Here is an 8,686-nt window from a genome sequence, read left to right on the forward strand (position 1 = left end):
CAAGCCTCTTCATGGTTATCCATAATTTATTAATTTCAACATACGTATTGAGCTTTTGTTCTGTACTCTTTTAGCCCCATTATAGACGCTGGGATATAGCAGCAGTGAACAAAACAAGACAGAAATCCCTACCCTTATGTAGCTTAACTCCTATCAGAGCAAGATAGTAAGCAAGCAAGTTAATGTAGCCAGCAGATGACATGCACCATGGAGGAAAATCAGGAAGGCCAGGAATTGGGGGCTAGCCATGGGAAGGGGTGGCCATCTTAAACAGGTAGGCAGGGGAGGCCCTGCTGATCAAAGACCTAAAGAACTGAGGAAGAAAGCCACTAACTTATCCGGTAGAACATTCTTCCAGTCAGAAGGGAACAACAGGTGTGAATGCCTTGAGGTGGAAGAGTGCCAGGAAAAGGAAGCCTGTGAGGTTGGGTGGAGTAAACCAGGGGAGAGAGTAGATGGCATGGGGCAGGTGGGGGCACATTGTGGAAGCTCCTGGAGGATGCTGGCTTCTGCTCAAAAGTGAGACTGGAAGCCTCTGAAGGATTTTGAGCAGGAGTGTCTCGAGGCCTGACACAGGTGTTAGGGTAGGAAGATGGTAGCAGGGAGGCTACCACAGCCTGGACCCAAGTGGTCAGAGGTAAGTGGTCAGATTCTAGCTGTTTCAAAGTCAGAATCAATGGAATTTGCAGACTCATTGGATGCGGAGGATGAGGGAAATTGAGAAGTCAAGGATGACTGAGGGTTTTGGCATGGACCTGTAAGGATGGACCAGCCATCGTGGAGATGCGGAAGGCTGCGGGAGCAGCAGGTGCGCTGTAGCTGCCCTATGCACCCCTCGCCTGCTGCAGTCTGAGGGTCACCTCCACATTCCACTCCCCTCACCAGTCATCTCCTGGTTGCTAAGGCCAGTAAACACTTTTCAACTCCCACCTTCTTGGACCTATTGGCTTTGATGTTGTGAGCCATTTCCTATTTTGCTCCCCAGTTTTCTGTGATGCCCCCTTTCTGGATTTGCCACATCTTTTTCTAGCCATCACTTCTATGTCTTGACCTTGTTCCAAAAGTTTGTGTCTCCATCCTCATCTCTCCACAAATGCCCCTAAAGGGATACGATTTTACCCATGATCACAGCTTCCAATAGCCACCTGATGAGTGTCACTCTGCCTCGGCCTACACCTCCCTCCTTAGCCTCCGACACACTCCCCATGGGTGCCCCCACAGGTCCTCAAACTCCACGTCTCAACTGAGCTATCAGACCCCTCTCCTCTTTATGCATGTTTTTATTCCAGCGAATGACAGTATCTGCATCAACATTCTGCAGTCATCCCTGCATTCAGCTAGTTACCTACATCTGCCAACTCGATTTCTGAAAATATCTCAAATTTGAGCCCCTCTTTCTTACTCCATATTTCTGGTTGAGGTCTCATTAGTCATCTGGACTTTGGGACCTAACCTGTCATGCATTACACTTGACTGTGTGCCTCAGTCTCAGCTAGGCGTCCAAACTTCCCCAGTCAGCTGTCACTGCCTGTTAATTCTCATTAGCTCTCTACATCTCCTAATCTAACTCAATATAGCTCCCTTCCCAACCTTCTTAGGGGCCCGCTGGAATTCAGGCACAGCCTCTTCTCTGTATGTTCTTATTCAGCTTTTTACTCTTTCTCTAATCATACTTACCTCCACAACCTTCTTCCCTTGGAGCCCTTTCAATGCAGTCTGTTTTTTTTTCTCCTATGTCCCAAATACCATGGTGTCTGGTGGTGGGCTAAGTCTCCTTTGTTACATTATTGCCACTTTTTTTTTTCTTTTTTTTTTTAAAGACAGGGTCTCACTCTGTCACGCAGGCTGGAGTGCAGCGGCTCAATCATGGCTCATTGGAGCCCCAACCTCCTGGGATCAAGTGATCTTCGACCTCAGCCTCCAGAGTAGCTGGGACTAAAGGCATGCACCACCAAATTTGGCTAAGTTTTTATTTTTTTTTAGAGAGATGGGGTCTCACTTTGTTGCCCAGACTGGTCTCAAACTCCTGAGCTCACATATTTCTCCTGCCTCAGCCTCCCAAAGTACTGGGATTACAGGTATGAGCCACCACTGCCACAATTTTCCCTCTCTCCTAAGCCCTCAAAAACCCCTTCTTTGAAGCGATGGACAAAATTCATTTAGTCCAACGAGTTTCTGGATTAAACTCATTATCCAGAAGCATTCCTTCAAGATTTAATTCCTGTATCCCCTCACTGTCCTTTCCACACCCACTAACTACTTCCACCATCACTTGTGGCAATTTCAGCATGCACACAAAAGATCCACTGAACACCGTGGTCTGACTCCACATTCAGTCGGCTTGTGATTCTTCCTCCTCCATCTCCCATCTACATATCCACAACCTAAGCTTTGTCATTACAAGTAACTGCACCATACCCCATCCCAGCCTAGGACCACCACCTCATATCCTTCCAGTTCCCTTAATAAGTACAGTCATGTACCACACAAAAATGTTTCAGTTAATGACAGACTGCATATATGATGGTGGTCCCATAAGATTATAATAGAGCTGACTCAATAATTGAGCATGCCGTTCAGGGGCCTGGAAGTTGTCTGGCCCAGTCCACCATCATTGGCATATGAATACTCCTCTTGGGGTCTGAAGTTGTGCTGACACAACCTGCCGATACCACCAGAGCTGGCAACCACCTGCACATACCACCAGCAGGCCAAGAGACTGGCCCGTCCAACCTGTTGTAGCTACCACCGACACTAGCATGAACCATTTGGGTTGCTCCACCACTGCTACTGCCATCACCCACATCACATCAGCTGCCAAGGGGCCTGAGAACCTGCCTGGGTGCCCAGACCACAGCTGCCATTACCAGCATCTGAGCAAGCCCCCTGGAGGCCCAAGAATCAGTCTGTCTGGATTCACTGACACTGGTGCCAGTGTAAGCTGCCCAAAGACCCAAGGACAGGTATGCCCAGCCCACCACTGCCACCACTAGGGACTGAAGACTGGCCCATCTGGCATTCTAGTCCCCAGCAACTTTCCCACAGCCTCCACTAATAACCATACTCTACGCCACTAGGGAAATCACAGATACCACTGAAGCTATTTACAGTGGAAGAAATAATATACTACTGCATGCACCCGAAATCAAAATCAAAGTGCCCTACTCAACCAACACCATAGACGCATCTTCAGAAAAAGGACTTCCCTACAAAAGCAATGTCAAAAAATTAAGGGTGGGCACAGTGGCTCACATCTGTAATCCCAGCACTTTGGGAGGCCTAGGCAGGCAGATCACTTGAGGCCAGGAGTTTTGAGACCAGTCTGGCCAACATGGCAAAATTCATCTCTACTAAAAATACAAAAATTAGCTGGGTGTGGTGGTGCACACCTGTAATCTCAGCTACTCAGGAGGCTGAGGCATGAGAATCACTTGAACTTGGGAGGTGGAGGTTGCAGCAAGCCATCACACCACTGCACTCCAGAATGGGTGACAGAGTGAGACTCTGTCTTAAAAAAAAGAAAGACACAACTATTATACCAGATGTATAGATAATAACATAAAGACAAAGGAAATATGTATAGATATTAACATAAAGACATAGGAAACATGAAAGAGCAAGGAAATATAACACCTCCAAAGAAACACAGTAAGTCTCCAGCAACAGATCCCAATCAAAAATTCACAAAAGCCTAGATAAAGATTTCAAATTACTGATTTAAAGACACTCAGTGAGATACAAGATAAATACAGAGAAAATAGAAAAAAAAAATCAGGATATGAATGAGAAATCTACCAAAGACACAGGTATTTTTCAAAAGCACCAAACAGAGGCCGGGTATGGTGGCTCATGCTTGTAATTCCAGCACTTTGGGAGGCCAAGGTGGGTGGATCACCTGAGGTCAGGAGTTCAAGACCAGCCTGACCAACATGGTGAAAATCAGACTCTACTAAAAATACAAAATTAGCTGGGCATGGTGGTGCATGCCTGTAATCCCAGCTACTTGGGAGGCAGAGGAAGGAGAATCACTTGAACCTGAGAGGTGGTGGCTGTGTGAGCCAAGATTGCACCATTGCACTCTAGCCTGGGCAACAAGAGCAAAACTCTGTCTCAAAAAAAAAAAAAAAAAAGCACTAAACAAATTTTGGAACAGAAGAATTAACTGAATGCAATACAAAATACATTTGAAAGCTTTAACAATGGACTACTACATCAAACAGAAGAAAGAATCTCAGAACTTAAAAACAGGCCTTTTGAAATAATCTAGTCAGACAAAAAAAAAAAAAAAAAAATGAATTAAAAAGAAGGCCAGGCACAGTGGCTCATGGCTGTAATCCCAGCACTTTGGGAGGCCAAGGCAGGAGGATTGCTTAAGCCCAGGAGGTCAAGGTCAGCCTGGGCAGTAAAGTGAGACCCTATCTCAATAAAAAGTTAGCTGGGCGTGGTAGCTCCAGCTACACAGGAGGATGAGGCAGGATAATCTCTCGAGCCCAGGAGATCAAGGCTGAAGTGAGCCATGTTAATGTTACTACACTCCAGCCTGGGCAAGAGTGAGACTCTGTCAAAATCGGTCAGTCAATGAGAAACGCCTTCATGACATCTGTAATGACAAAAAGTGACAGAATATTTGAATTATCAGTGTCCCTGAGGGCAAACAGAGAATGAAAGGGTTAGAAAACCTATTTAATGAAATATTAGATGAAAACTATGCAAGTCTAGCAAGAGACCTAAACATCCAGATCCAGGTGACCCAAAGATCCCCAAACAGTACAAAAAGGTCTTGTACACAGTCAAAACTATCTAAAGCCAAAGCAAAAGAGAGTATACTAAAAACAGCAAGAGAAAAGCAGAGGCACCTACAAAAGAACCCTCATCAGACTAACAGCAGAGTTCTCAGCAGAAACCGTATAGGCCAGAAGAGAATGGGATGAAATATTCAAAGTGCTGAAAGAAAAAAAAATGCCATGCAATGATATTACATGAGCAAAATTATCCTTCACAAATGAAGGAGAAATAAAGTCTTTTCTAGAGAAGCAAATGCTGAGGGAATTTAACACCACTAGACCAGCTCTACATAAAATGCTCAAGGGAGTCCTAAACTTGCAAGAGAAAGGACAACATTTACCATCATTAAAGAGCACTAAAGTATAAAACTCATTGGTAAGTTAAACACACAAATGAGGGAGGACTCAAATGGTACCACTATAATATATCACTAAACCACAATAAGAAACAGTGAGGAAAAAAAGAAACAAATATACAAAGCAATCAGAAAACAATTAACAATGTGACAATAACAAAATATAACATAGCAATAATAACCTTGAATGTAAATGGGTTAAATTTTCCATTTAAAACACACACTGGCTGAATGAATAAAGAAACATGATCCAACTATATGCTGCCTACAAGAAACCCACTTTACCTGCAAAGACACATATAGACTCAAAGTAAAGGGACAGAAAAAACACTCCACACAACTAGAAACCAAAAGCAAGCAGGAGCTTTGATATAAGCTATACTTGTATTAAATAAAACAGATATTAAGCCAAAACAGTAAAAAGAGACAAAGAAGGTAACTATATAATGACAAAGGAAGGGATCAATCCAGCAAGAGGATATAAAAATTCTAAATATGTATGCACCCAAAACTGGGGCACTGAGACTCAAAAAGTAAATATTACTGGATCTAAAGAGAGACTTCAATACAATAAAAGCTGGGACTTCAAAACTCCACACTCAGCTTAGACAGATCATCTCAGGAGAAAATCAATAAACAAATACTGAATTTAAACTGGACCTTAGAGCAAATAAACCTCGGGAGAAAATCAATAAAGAAATGTTGAAGGCTGGGAGCAGTGGCTCATGCCTGTAATCCCAGCACTTTGGGAAGCTGAGGCAGGTGGATCACCTGAGGTCGGGAGTTCAAGAACAGCCTGACCAACATGGAGAAACCCCATCTCTACTAAAAATACAGAATTAGCTGGGCATGGTGGCGCATGCCTATAACCCCAGCTGCTCAGGAGGCTGAGGCAGGAGAATCACTTGAACCCAGGAGGTGGAGGTTACAGTGAGCCACAATCACGCCATTGCACTCCAGCCTGGGCAACAAGAGTGAAACTCTGTCTCAAAAAAAGAAAAAAAAAAAGAAAGAAATATTGAATTTAAACTGGACTCTAGAGCAAATAAACCAAAGAGACATTTACAGAGCATTTTAACTACAGAATAGACATTCTTCTCACCAGCACATGGAACATTCTGCAGGACAGACCATATGTTAAACCACAAAACAAATCTCAACAAATTTTAAAAAAACAGAAATCATATCAAATATCTTCTCAGACAACAATGGAATAAAACTATGAATCAACACCAAGAAGAACTTGAGAAACTTTATGAATACATGGAAATCAAACAACATGCTTTTGAACTACCAACTGGGTCAATGAAGAAATTAGATGGAAATAAAAAAATTTCTTGAAAGAACTGGAAACAGAAATACAACACACCAAAACCTGTTTGATACAACAAAAGCACTACTAAAAGGGAAATTAATAGCAACAAACGCCTACATCAAAAAAGTAGAAAGATTTCAAGTGAACAATCTAATGATGCACCCCAAGAAAGTGAAAGAGCAAGAACAAACCAAACCCCAAATGAGCAGAAGCAGTAAAGATCAGAGAACTAAATGAAATAAAGACTAAAAAAAAATGCAAAGGATTAAGATAACAAAAAGCTGGTTCTTTAGAAAGATAAAGTTAATACACCTCTAGCTAGACTAAGCCAGAAAATGAGAAGACCTAAATAAACAAAATCAGAAATGGGAAAGAGACATTACAATTGATACCACAGAAATACAAAAGATCAGACTATTATGAACAACTATATGCTAACAAACTGGAAAACCTAGAGGAAATGGGTAAATTCCTGGAAATATGCAACCTACCAAAAGTGAATCAGGAAAAATAGAAAACCTGTAGAGACCAATGAGTGGTGAGGTTGAATCAGTAACTGAAAGTCTCCCTACTGGCCGGGCACCGTGGCTCACGCCTGTCATCCCAGCACTTTGGGAGGCCGAGGGGGGCAGATCACCTGAGGTCAGGAGTTCAAGACCAGCCTGGCCAACATGGTGAAACCCTGTCTCTACTAAAAATACAAAAATTAGCCAGGCATGGTAGCGGACGCCTGTAATCCCAGCTGCTTGGGAGGCTGAGGCAGGAGAATTGCTTGAACCTGGGAGACAGAGGTTGCAGTGAGCCAAGATTGCACCACTGCACTCCAGCCTGGGCTACAAAGCGAGATTCCATCTCAAAAAAAAAAAAAGTCTCCCTACAAAGAAAAGCCCAGGACCTCATGGAGACACAGCCAAGTTCTACCAAATATATGAAAACAACTAATACCAATCCTCTGGTAAGTATTACAGAAAATTAAAGAGGAGGCAACTCTCCCTAACTCATTCCACAAGGCCAACAGTACCCTGATTCCAAAACCAGAGAAGCACACAACAAAAAAAGAAAACTACAGACCAGTACCTCTGATGAACACAGATATAAAAATCCTCAATAAAATACTAGCAAACTAACTCCAACAGCACATCAAAAAGATAATACGCAAAGACCAAGTGGTATTTACACCGGGAATTCAAGGGTGGTTCAATATATGGAAATTGGCCAGGCATGGTGGCTCACACCTGTAATCCCATCACTTTGGGAGGCCGACGTGGGTGGATCATTTAAGGTCAGGAATTTGAGACCAGCCTAGGCAACATGGTGAAAACCTGCCTCTATTAAAAATACAATTAAATACATTAAATATAGCAAAAATATTTTGCTATAGTACCAAAAACAGCAAGGTATTGGTATAAAAACAGACACACAGACCAATGGTACAGAATAGAAAACCCAGAAATAAATCTACATCTTTACAGCCAACTGACTTTTGATAAAGGTGCCAAGAATATGCACTGGAGAAAGGACACCCTCTTCAATAAATGGTGCTAAGAAAATTGGATATCCATAAGAATGAAACTGAGGGGCTGGGCACGGTGGTTCATGCCTGTAATCCCAGCACTCTGGGGGACTGAGGCGGGTGGATCACGAGGTCAAGAGATAGAGACCATCCTGGCCAACATGGTGAAACCCTGTCTCTACTAAAAATACAAAAATTAGCTGGGTGTGGTGGTATGCGCCTGTAGTCAGCTACTTGGGAGGCTGAAGCAGGAGAATTGCTTGAACCTGGAAGGTGAAGGTTGCAGTGAGTCGCGATCACGCCAACTGCACTCCAGTCTAGGGACAGGGCGAGACTCCATCTCAAAAAAAAAAAAAGAATGAAACTGGTCCCTTATCTCTTCCTATATACAACTCAAGATGGATTAAAGACTTAAACTATAAAAACTATTCGAAAAAAAATCATAGGGGCTGGGCATGGTGGCTCATGCCCTGTAATCCCAGTACTTTGAGAAGTAGAGGCAAGAGGATCACTTGAGCCTCAGAGTTTGAGATTAGCCTGGGTAACATCAGCGAGACCCGTCTCTACAAAAATTAAAAGGATTGCTTGAGCCTAGGAGGTGGAGGCTGCAGTGAGCCACGATCATGCTACTGCACTCCAACCTGAGTGAGACCCTGTCAAAACAAACAAACAAACAAACACATTGGTTCCAGGCAAAGATTTCATGACTAAGGATGCA

Source organism: Gorilla gorilla, chromosome 1 (assembly GCF_029281585.2).
Source record: "Gorilla gorilla gorilla isolate KB3781 chromosome 1, NHGRI_mGorGor1-v2.1_pri, whole genome shotgun sequence".
NCBI classification, from domain to species: domain Eukaryota; kingdom Metazoa; phylum Chordata; class Mammalia; order Primates; family Hominidae; genus Gorilla; species Gorilla gorilla.